We start from the raw sequence: 11,799 nt of genomic DNA, 5'->3' as shown, positions 1-11,799 counted from the left end.
TAAGATATTCTGTGCACACATACTTTTATATTCAGTCCGTCCTTTCCTTATTTAATATTCCCCCCTCCTTTTTTCCTTCCCTTCCTTCTTCACAAATAGAAGCATTTAATATACATTTTTACCCTTTCACTTACTATATCTTGGGAGTTTTTTTGTATCAATATATAGAAGAGGCTTTCTTTAAAAAAAATCATCCATACTTGATTTATCTTATCATTCTACATAATTCTATACTTCTCATTTTCTTTTTAAGTTGTTCTTGAGAATAATGCATTCTCATGGTTAAACAAGAGACTGAAAAAGCATTTTTAGTGATTAATCTTGTGCCTACTTCTGTTCTGTCCCACCTTTTGAAGGTTAGCACTCAGATTGCTTTCTTGCACAGTCTGCCAATATTTTTATGTAAATTCAAGCAACCACTAATCAGCTTTTTTTTTTTTTCACTCTTAGGTAAAAGATCATATACCATGTAAATCAGAATCCCAGCAGGAAACAGAATTCCATTAAGATAGTTCAGCTGAATAGATTTAACAAGACAAGTTTCTACAGAGGTTGATAGTGTGAAGGGAGAAAAATGGAGGTTGATGCCCTTGGAGACTAGTGGGAAACCTTTGCTGGTCTTAGACCTGATGGAACAAGGGTTACGAGAGCCAAGGGAGAGCTGGGCCCATAGAAGCTTGTCTTCCCGGCAGGAGTCACAATCGTGATGAGATGCAACCTTGTCAGAAGTTTGGGAGGGAGGTAGAGAGAAGTGACAAGGAAATACGCTGGTCCCTCTCCTCTCACCCACCTGTCTGTGACTCCTGATAAAACCCACCCAAAGTGAGACAGAAAAGGGGCCCTATTGATGCAATGCTCAGGGGTCAGGCTCTCAAGGCCCAGAACAAGGTAGAGAAGCATGGAGTATGAGTTAGAAGAAAATCCTATTAATACTTTTTAATATTGATTACATATTAAAATGATGATTTTTGGATACATTAAGTTAAATGCTGGGCTTCCCTGGTAGCTCAGATGGTAAAGAATCTGCTCGCATTGCAGGACACGTGGGTTCGATCCCTGAGTCGGGAAGATCCCCTGGAAAAGGGAATGGGAACCCACTCCAGTACTCTTCCCTGGAGAATCCCACGGACAGAGGAGCCTGGTGGGCTGCAAGTCCACGGGATTGAAGAGTCAGACACGACTGAACGACTAACACTTAAGTTGAAAGTGATGTCGTTCAGTTGTGTCTGACTCTTTGCGACCCCATGGACTATAGCCTACCAGGCTCCTCAGTCCATGGGATTTTCCAGGTGAGGGTACTGGAGTGGGCTGCCATTTCCTTCTTCAGGGGATCTTCCTGACTCAGGGATCGAACCCAGGTCTCCTGCGTTGCAGATAGATGCTCTGCCGTCTGAGCCACCAGGAAAGCTACTGTTAAATGAGCTTCACATACATCTTCTTGTGTTTATTTTGCTTACTTTACTTCTTCATTGGTGTATAGTTGCCTTACAGTGTTAGTTTTGGCTGTACTGAAGAGTGAATCAGCCACATGTGTACAGATATTCCCTCCCTCGTGAACCTCCTTCCCACCCCCCTGCACTGAGTTTTAATCTGGTTAGGAATAGAGGGTAAACAGCCAGATGCATTCTATATGTACTGTTCTGAACTTGGCTTCTCTCCAGTTCTTACATTTTACAGATCTTTCCATATCAGGGTGGAGGGAAATTTCTCATTTTCTTTAACAGATTCAGAGTATTCTATTTTTGTGAATTTGCTGTGACGTATTTAGGGCGCCCTTATTCTAAACACTTAGGATTTTGCCCATCTCCTGGAATGCTTCAATGGATTCAACCTTGTTTACACATCATTTTGCACATATGCAGCCATTTCTGAAAGATACATTGTCAGGACATGATTGTGGAGTCTGTCATTGTGGAAGATATTGCCACATTCTTCCCTGCAGTGATTGAACCACTTTGCATTGTCAATAACAAAGTAGTGAATGGCCTCGTAGAGTGTTCTTGAACTTTGGTATATTTGCCAAAATGGTAGGTGAGTCACGTAATCTCAAGATAATTTTTCCTTTTTTCATTTCTCTATTTCTGAATGAATTTCAGCATCTCTTTGTAGATTTAAGTATTATTATATTTTTCTTCCTATGAGCTATCTGTTCATGTGCTTTGCCCGTTATTTTAGCAGGCTGTCATTTTCTTTTCGATTTGAAAAGTTCTTTATACATTAGTGACATTAGTCTTGGATGGTATTAATTAATGATATTTTATCCCAGGTTTTTTTTTTCTTGGCTGATTTTTTTTAAATGTAGATTTATTTTATTTTTAGCATCACACTTAAATCATTTTTTTTTAATGGGCTTCCCTGGTGGCCCAGACAGTAAAAGGATCTTCCTGCAGTGCAGGAGGCCCGGGTTCGAACCCTGAGTCGTGAAGATCCCCTGGAGAAGGGAACATCAACCCCCTCCAGTGTTACTGCCTGCAGATTTCCGTGGAGAGAGGAGTCTGGTGGGCTACTACATGGGTCACAGAGTTGGACATGACCCCCCAACTGACACTTTCACTATCCATTTTTTATAGCTCCTAGTTTTTGAATCACGGTTAAAAGGCCTCCTCCACTCCAGTGTTATAAATAAAATTGCACCAGCTTTTTGCCATGTCTTTATGATTTTATTGATTACATTTAAATCTTTGATCGATTACAGTTTATCCTTCCTCCTCAGCCCTAATTCTCCTCCTCCTAGAGGAACTTCATTGTCCCCACACCCTCTATTAAATTATCTATGTTAATGCCACTGATTTGACGTCTCATTTTAATACTTACTAATTCTTCTATGTTTTTGTTTCTCTTTATGGACTTTCTCATCTATGCATTGATTTGTCTGGTCACATACCAGAACTGCAGTGTTTTAATTATGGGGACCTCACCACATGTTTCAGTATATTAAGGGGAAGTCTCATGTCACTGTTTTTTCAGAGTTTCCTTGGCAATCCTTCTTTGTTTATTTTTCTATGAGAATTTCATAATTGATCAGCTTATGTAACTCCAGAAAAAAAATTGTGGTCTATGTATATAGGAATGGTGTTAACTTCATTAATTAACTTAGAGGAAATGGCCATTTTGATCTGTTGTAGATTGAGAACACTAAATTAGATTTCTCATTTACCAGTTGTTGTTTCTTATGTAGCTCCTATAATTTCTTTTAGCAAGTTGCTTATATATTATTTTTTGTTTGTATATCCAGAACTGTGTGAATGTCATTGTGGGTTATACCCATTATCTTTATAGAACACCCATCTTTGTGCTTTTATTTTTTAACCTGAATTTTATTTTGTATGAAATTAATATCATGACTCCTGATGATTTCTATTTACATTTGCTTGGGACACTGTTTTCCCCATCCTTTCTTTCTCACTTCTGAATGACTTTATTTTGGGTGTGCCACTTGTATATACCACAGAATGGCATTTTCAATTGTGACCTAATTTGAAAATCTATTTTCTTAAAAGATGAGTTGTGCTTATTACATTTATTGATATGGTACATATATATTCAATGTGAATTATATGTGCTTATTATTTCTATATACTATAAAGGTATTACACTGTATAGTCTGTTTTATTTGCTTTTGAAACTTCTAATTTTTCCGATGTTTAAGATGATTTTTTTTTGTTCTAAATATAAATGCATATTGGTTTATAAATACACCTTAACATCGTGGCTTTAATTCTGTCTTTCTTTTAACAAATTCAGTAAGTTCATTGCTACAAGCAATGATTTAACTGGCTTACATAATTTTTCTTTAGCCATACTCTCTCCTATATTACCCAGTTTTTGTCAATAGATGGTCTGAGTTGAGCATTTATCTTTGTGTTTTGAAATACACACAGTCTTTCATACTTGATTTCTTGCCTTTGACTGATTTACTCCGACTGCCATTAGGGGGAGAAAAGGCAAGCAGTAAGCTTATTTTACCTTTCCGCTTTTAAAAGTCCTATCATTCCTACATTGTCAGGTTATTTACGACCTCCTTTCCCACCCTTGCTTTTGTCTTAGTTTTGTACTTAAGTATATTCCGTTTAACTGCCAGGCCCCTTGCCAAAGTTTCGCCCACCAGTTTGGCTGGCAGGGGTTTTCCCTCTGGCGATAGTTTTCTCAAGAATAGTTCGAGTAAACAGTGGTCCCTGATTTATCACATGCTCAAAACTGTCAGCAGCCTTTATGCTTCATGAGCTAGAAGTGGGAAATCAAATCTGTGTCTTATACTTTGAGAGATATAAAATCCTTGGCTGGATATAAATTCCTTTATTCGCACTTTCTTGTCTCAAATATCTTGTAGGTTTTCTTCCTTTGATTTGTGGTATTGAATTTGCTGGGTAGACGCCTGTTACCACCTTAATTTTCTTTTTTTTTTAAAAATATATTTGCAACTTGAACATTTTGCCTGACTGCCCAAAGAAGTTTTCTTTACAGTTGAAGTCCTTTATTATGATAGTATCTTTACTAGCACATATTTTTTGTTTTGACTGATATGACTCAGTTTTCACTGATACATGGTATGCACTTTCAGTTGATAGATTAAGGCCTTCTTTTGTTCCAGGGAAACTTTATTGTACTTAATGTGTGTTTTGCTGCATGCAGTTGGTTTTTGTCTTTCGGGAACTTTAAATATGTTTATGTTAGAACTCTGTTTCTTGCTTACTCTATTATTTTCTCTTTAATCATTTCATTTGACAATTTTTTCTGTTTCATTTGTTAATTTTCTAATTACCATCTTGTATGACTGTTCATGGACCTCCCAAACATGCTTTCTCTCTTGTTCACTGTACCGTTTTGTGTTTACATCTATAATGATTTTTCCTTTTATTTTTTTCCTGATGTCTGCTTATTCCTATTTCATTTCCTCCTGTTATCTAGATGTCATCTCCTATTGTGATCTTTTTCCATAGCTATAATTGCTTCATTAAATTTTTAATAAATTTATGGCAGACTGTTTTGTTAAACTTCTGTTCTATTTCACGACAGGTTTTTTGTTTTTTTTTCCTGGTGAATTCTTATCACTGATAGGAAAGTTGGATGCTCATTTACACCTAGTTTTCTTTCCATATGGATTTTATGTGTAGATGGTGTTTGTTGTCCATATCCAAATGAGCTGAAATTTCCTGGAACGGTATACAGGAGAGGTTCCTATGGTGATGATAGAGGGAGGGGGAGGAGAGGGTACCCTTTCGAGTTTTTAACTGATAGGCCGTCTCTGCTGTTTGTTTCTTTTACATGTGGTGCCTTTGTTGGGCGTGTCTTCTTGGTCTCTCCAGACCTGACTTCGTTGGGGAGGACTTTCATCATCAGGTCATTTCACTGGTGCCCTATACTGGCTCCTGCTGCCTGGGGACATCGATGTGGGGGTCGGAGCTTGTTCTCGCAACTTTTAAAGGTGTGTTTGTGCTGGTGCTGAGATCTCCCATCCTTTTCTCCTGCTGCCTATATTTGCTGGTGATTTCGTGGCTGACCACAGCCAGCTGCTCTGCACTCCCTGCGTTCTGTGGCCGTGCCCACGGGGTCTTTCTTCATCACACCATCTTGGCTGCCTTTGGCAGCACTTGGCTTAATCTGGAGTCTGGGATTTTCTCTGCCTGCTTGCTCCATTGAAAATGGTGTTTATTTCTGTTTCTCTTCATCCCTCTGAATGGTTGTTGGGAGTCAAGTGGGATAATTGAGAACCAGATAGTCCCCACTGATGGATTTAGTTCTTTAAAAACCACCCCAGCAAATCTGGCACTTGAGAAGCCTGTGAAAAATAATGCAGAAACACAAAACAGATGAATAGAAAGAACGCTACAACATAAGGAACAGTATAAACATATATAATCATGGTGTCAATTCCAGAAACATATTTAAGCAGTTATATATGCAAAATCTTAGAATGCTGCTTTGAATGGATAGGAGGAATAAATAGAAGCTGGTTACCCTTGATCCCAGAGACTTCTTGCTGATTTCATGAGGAAAGTTAGTTTGTGGATTTACAGAAGAACAGACATTCTGTAAGAGAGAGCTGTGGTTTTCAGTTTACCTTCAATATCAAAAAGAAGTAGTCCAAAAAAGATGCCATGTTGAAGTCAGATTTATGCTGAACAGTGCAGGGTGCTGTCAAACCACTCCAGATCTCTGCCCACCTTCGCAGAGAAATTCAGCAAGACTAATAATGACAGTGGTCATTCTAGAAGGTCACTTGTCTCTTTTCAGCAAGACAAGTCAGAGAGGAGCATGAGTTACTCTCACCTTTTCTATTTAAAGTTAATAAACAGGTCATCAAAAAAGAATGATCATAAATGAGAGCAGTGTATGCCATTCAAATATTTGAGCCCATGCAACATGCTGAAGTTTATGGATTTAGAAATCCAGATGTTTACATCACTGTTATATTAGAAGGTTGTTTGGTTCTGTAGCAGAGGTGGTTTTTCTCATGAAGCTTATGAAACTGAATTTTTACGGCCTCTCAAAGATTTGGGACCCTTCCATGGCCCAAAGGAGGGACATAGTAATGTGAATACATAAGAATATAGTTTTATAAAGTTTCCAAAAAGTAAAGTGTTTTGATTTCAATGTTTTAAGACCAGATTTCTTTGCAGTCCAGCTTCCCTTTTAATATACTTAACATTATATCAGATGCCTTTGGGTGGCCACAGGTATTTTGAGATTAGTCTGGGAGGAACTTGTGCTGGTAATAATAGGCTGTTTAGATTTACTGGGATATATTTATGTAGTTTGCCAAGCATTCTTTGCATCCAGTTAAATTACTTCTGTCCCATTGAAAGAATGGCTTCTGGTAACACTCCTGCAAACTGTCTCCCACAATGCCAGTTCAACCACTGTCATGGCAAAAAGTGATGGACCAGAGGTCATATTATGTTATGAACAGAAATATATGCATAGTGAAAGATGAGATTGAAATGTATGAAGCTAAACATCATCAGATGTGTAAAATGTTACTGTAAATGGAGGATTAGGCTCCTTATCAACACCTTGCCCACTTAGAGTTCTCTTTGCCAGAAATATTTGATAAAGGGTTTATATCATTATGTACCTCTGGGCCTCAGGAATCCTTCATACTGAAGGACTTTTCTTGAAATTTGCCAAGTCTTTTTCGTAATGCACAGGCTAGGCTTCAATTCAGGCAGGAAGATCCGAGTCCAGACCTGGCTGTGTATGGGTCCCAGGCTGCAGGTCACCGGCTTCGATGATTTGTGAATCTCCTCCTGGTGATTTGACCAGGACTCACAGTGCCGTCAGGATTGGTTTCCCTGAGCCTGGCCCTGGATCCATGGGGCCTTTGGTCTCCAATTTTTCCCTCTAGGGTTTACTCGCATTCTCTACCCTATGGTTTGATGGCATCTTTTAGGACTTTGGATGAGCCCCAGATCCAGGAGGACGGTTTGGCAAGATGATTGTTCCTTCTGGCCAGAGCAGAATTTCTTTCATAGAATCACATGTGATGGGACTTCCCAAATGGTGCTGATGTGCTGAATTTGGATAATTCCTCCCTCACCCTTGTATTTGAGCCTTGTGGGTGTTTGTGTAGGTGCATACACGTGCAGTTTGGCTCCTGAGTTCATAGCATCTAAGGATAGTGGGAAGGGCAGCAGCCATCCTTTATCCGTAGGATTCTTAGCACTGGCATTCAGGGCAGTGACCTACCCCCTCTGCCAGTTCTGTGCCAAAGTCAGGCTCAAGAGAACTGTCTTCTCCAAGGACTTTCCAGACACTGCTCCCCTGAAACAGCAGGTCTTTCGGATAAATGTCCTCTCAGAGTTGCCTCCTGAGTGATGTGGTGATATTGAGCTTTCCTGGGTCAGTTAAACTATGCTGGATAAGGAATAGAGATTCCTTCTTGAAGGGTAACCACTCTCTCCTTCCATGCATGGGTCCCCAATCTCCAGTATTGGGGAGATCAGAGATCTATTAATCTTGAAAGAGTTTACATTCTAAGAATGCAGGGCATATGGTATAAAGATCTCAAGAGATGGCCTGGTGGAAAAATGGGTTGTTTGATGTTCACCTTAGAAAATTGTGAATTGTAAACTCAATATAACCAGACAAAGAATTATACACACATTTCCTCCATATTTTGGATAAGATGTGAATTTGCATCAATCATCAACTGGTATATTAATGACCTTGTATGAGGCCAGTGTTCATAGATAATGTGGCACCATGAGTAATGATGCAACCCACATTGCACAAAAGTTATTATGGAATGGCCTAGGCGAGATCAATAATTGTTTCCATACAAATGGTTCCCATGAGCCATAGAATTTTGAGGAATAGCAATATTTTTACCACTTTACTGAAGTGAGAGAGAGAAATTAGCCAAGAATGACACACCTGAGAAAACCCACAAGGGAATAGTTCCTGGATCTGAAGAAGCGATAGCATCTGGACACTATAGTGAACCCTTCCATTTACTCTTGGGCACTAAAATCTTCTCTCCCCACTATTCCATAGCTTCATCAATGTTTCACTGTATATAAAAAATGGTCACACATTTTCAACACACTATTCAATCAAATTGTTTGTTTAGATAGGAACCCCCACAAAAATAGCTGTCTGTGGCCTCAGGCACCCTAGGGGGGCCCTGGTGGAGGAATATGCAAGGTTTATAAGACTTGGTCTCTGCTTAGAGATAGCTTTGAATCAGGGCACATATATGTAATCCAAACTTTTGCACTTCATCTCTCTCAAGAAGCCTTCTTTTCTTAAATGAAATGGGAGCCTGTTTGATCATTCTCTTCTTAATTTCATTCTATCAAACTGAATTCGAAGCTTGTGAAGTGTGATGAATCATGATCCTGTTCTCTGATTGTGTATAACTGCTCTTTTACAATTTGTGAATTAACACTGTTCATATGCCATACTACTTGCTTGTTTATAAATTATTTCATGCATATGTACTTGCTCTCTTTGAATAAGTGATCCAATCCTTCAGATCAGATAGAATATTTACAGTCTGTGTTTCTCAGTGTGAAGCAGATACTTAATAAATACTATTGGAAGTTTATATTGTCAGGATGAAAATGTAAATAATTGATGTAAGTGATAATGCCCACTGTGAGACGGAGTAATTGTGATGAAACACAAAGTCTAACTTCAAATGCAGCTTGGTTAGTTTGAACGTGCTATTACAGAATGGTGTAAATTGAGAGGGAGCATCATTAAATGTTGATCTTAGTGAAAAAGAAGATGCTAAGCCTCTCTGCATTGAAAGATACTTATTTCGTCCTCTGCTCCTGCTGACTTCTGAAAGTCTTGATGGAAGGGAGAAAGAGCCCCAGCTCAGGGATGCCATCATCACTTATCATGCAGCTGGTTTCTATTCTGGTGTAATCAGTCTAGTTAATGTCAAGTACCAGTTACAGGAGTGTTCGTGACTCAGTCACCTGGGGCGTTTGAAGACCTGGTGCACTGACTTGGATTAGAAAACAAACAGAAATAAAAGTCCTTTCGCCTGAACTTTCCTGTAAGTGGAATGACTTCCCTGGAGCTGTGACTCAGAGGCACAGCCGGTGAGAACCTTTTCATCTGAAGATAACATCATGGCCCCAGCCATGGAGGGTGGGGAGGAGTGACCCATGCCCTGCTGGAGATGAGTGCTGTTTTCGCCCAACAGGCCTAGTTATTTGTTCATTGTCTGCCTCCGCCCTCCCCTCTGCCCTCGCCCAGACTCACTGACCTTCCCACGGGATCAGCGGTGTGTCTGTCCTCTTTGATGTCAACGTCCTCACTGACTATTGACACTCTCCTTGCACCTATCACAGAGGTGTCTGGCTAATACAGGACCTCACTACACCTGTTATGATGGTCTACTGATGTGGCTGGGGCTTCTTTGGTGGCTCAGTGGTAAAGAATCTGCCGGCAGTGCAGGAGCTACAGGAGATGTGGGCTCGATCCCTGGGTCAGGAAGATCCCCTGGTGGAGGGCATGACAACCCACTCCAGTATTCTTGCCTGGATAGTCCCATGGACAGAGAAGCCTGGCAGGCTACCGTATACAGGGTTACAAAGAGTCGGATACAACTGAAGCTACTTAACACACTTGCATGCGCTGACATGGCTAAGTTGTTTAAGGTACTTATTTGAAAGTTTTTATCAGACTTCATGGCATGAAAAAGCCTCTAATGATACAGCATTCCCTGGGATGAAAAGTTGTGTATCACTTTTATGTCCGTGAATTACTGAAAGTGAGAAAGATTCATTGGAAACTGTTTTCTGTCTTCAGGTGACTAACAAGACTGTGCAAAAGGGCACAGGGTAGAAACGGACGTAATTTTTCTTGTCCTTTGTGGTCAGTTCTTGTCTTAAGGTTCCCCGAGTATGCCTCCTGGTCCTCCTCTCTCTGCTATCTTCTCTCACCCGTCTGGTTATGAAGTTCTTGCAGCCGGGTCCTGACACCTTCCCAGTCATGCCTTGCTAGGTTTGGGTATCATTACTTAGGTAAGCAAACCATCACCCAGAGTAAGGGGTGGGGTGGGGCGGAATCAGAGGGGCAAATGTAGGAGCTTCAGGATTTATTTTCACACTTCCTCTGTCCCCATCATTAATGTTCTCTATCTCTATATATTTGTGCCTTTGGCAGGAGTACTAAAATCTCATTTTGGCATCAGTAACCTCATTCTAGATCTCATAAATGCTCACTGATTGAATGAAGGGAGACATGCGTTGAACAGTGTATTATTTCCTTTGATACCCCCTGGCTTCACATTTCCTCAGCTCTCTATGAAGAACTTTTAGTAACACATGCATTGTTGTGTGAAATGGCATTTGCAGAGACTTCTCAACTTGAAAGACCTGATACATTTTGACCAATTACTACTGCATTTCTTCACTGGGCTCTGCTGGAGAAGCTGCTGGGCAGAGAGCATCCTGTCATTAGGTAAATTTGAGCGGATTTGTCTGAAAGCAGCCTAGTAAATGACACTCTGCTTGTTGTGATGAATTCTTCCTTCAACAAGGGGAGGCAGGGGTTTTGTCTTTCCTCCTCCTGTTAATCAGAAGCAGTAGGGATATGCTTAATTTGACCTTTAAGCAGGCAGAGAGCTCACGGTTGACTGTCTTTTTTTCTTTTAAACACAACTATTTGGCAAACTCTGTCTTGCTTTTAGCTGGCAGGGATTCCTGATTTCCTAACAGCTTCATTCTTTAGACAGGGGAGAAGTTTTACGGTGTCCGAGCTGTGAAATGTTTAATGAGTACCAATCCGGTGGGAGAAACGGGGCTAGTCAGAGCTGTAGTCTTCCTGGAATCTGGTTCCTAACTCCAGGCCAGTCGCCCACGAGGGGTCGGGCATTGTGTGCACAGTATGACTTCCCAGCTGCCCCAGGGGCGCCCTGGTTTACTTCTCTTGCTGTGAGCACCTCCCTCCTACCTTCCGCACCTGCTGGCTGCCAGAGGAAATTTCACTTCAACTGCTGTTGACTCAAGTGTCCGGGGGAGGATCCTGCAAAGTAAGATATTCTCCAAGTTTGCTCAGCCAGAGAGCAGTTTTTTAGGAGGTATAGGCGCATGAGTGTGGGGTTGACATGATAAACATAAGCAGGGCTTCCAAAGTGGTTAAAAAGAGGCAGAAATGGATTTATAGGGGCAGTTTCTACTAGAACCAGTCCTAGCAAACACAAAGTAGAATCCAGACTTTCCTAGATGCCTTCATGGGACAGGATGCCTGCCCAAGGCTGTTAGCTGCAGAAAGTGACAAGCGTACCTTCGGCATGCTCACCGTGGTTCCCCTCTATGCAGGTAGACTGAATGTGCAGGAGAC

The sequence above is a fragment of the Muntiacus reevesi genome, chromosome 4 (genome assembly GCF_963930625.1).
Source record: "Muntiacus reevesi chromosome 4, mMunRee1.1, whole genome shotgun sequence".
In the NCBI taxonomy this organism is placed as follows: domain Eukaryota; kingdom Metazoa; phylum Chordata; class Mammalia; order Artiodactyla; family Cervidae; genus Muntiacus; species Muntiacus reevesi.
Note: the sequence above shows the minus strand (reverse complement) of the source record.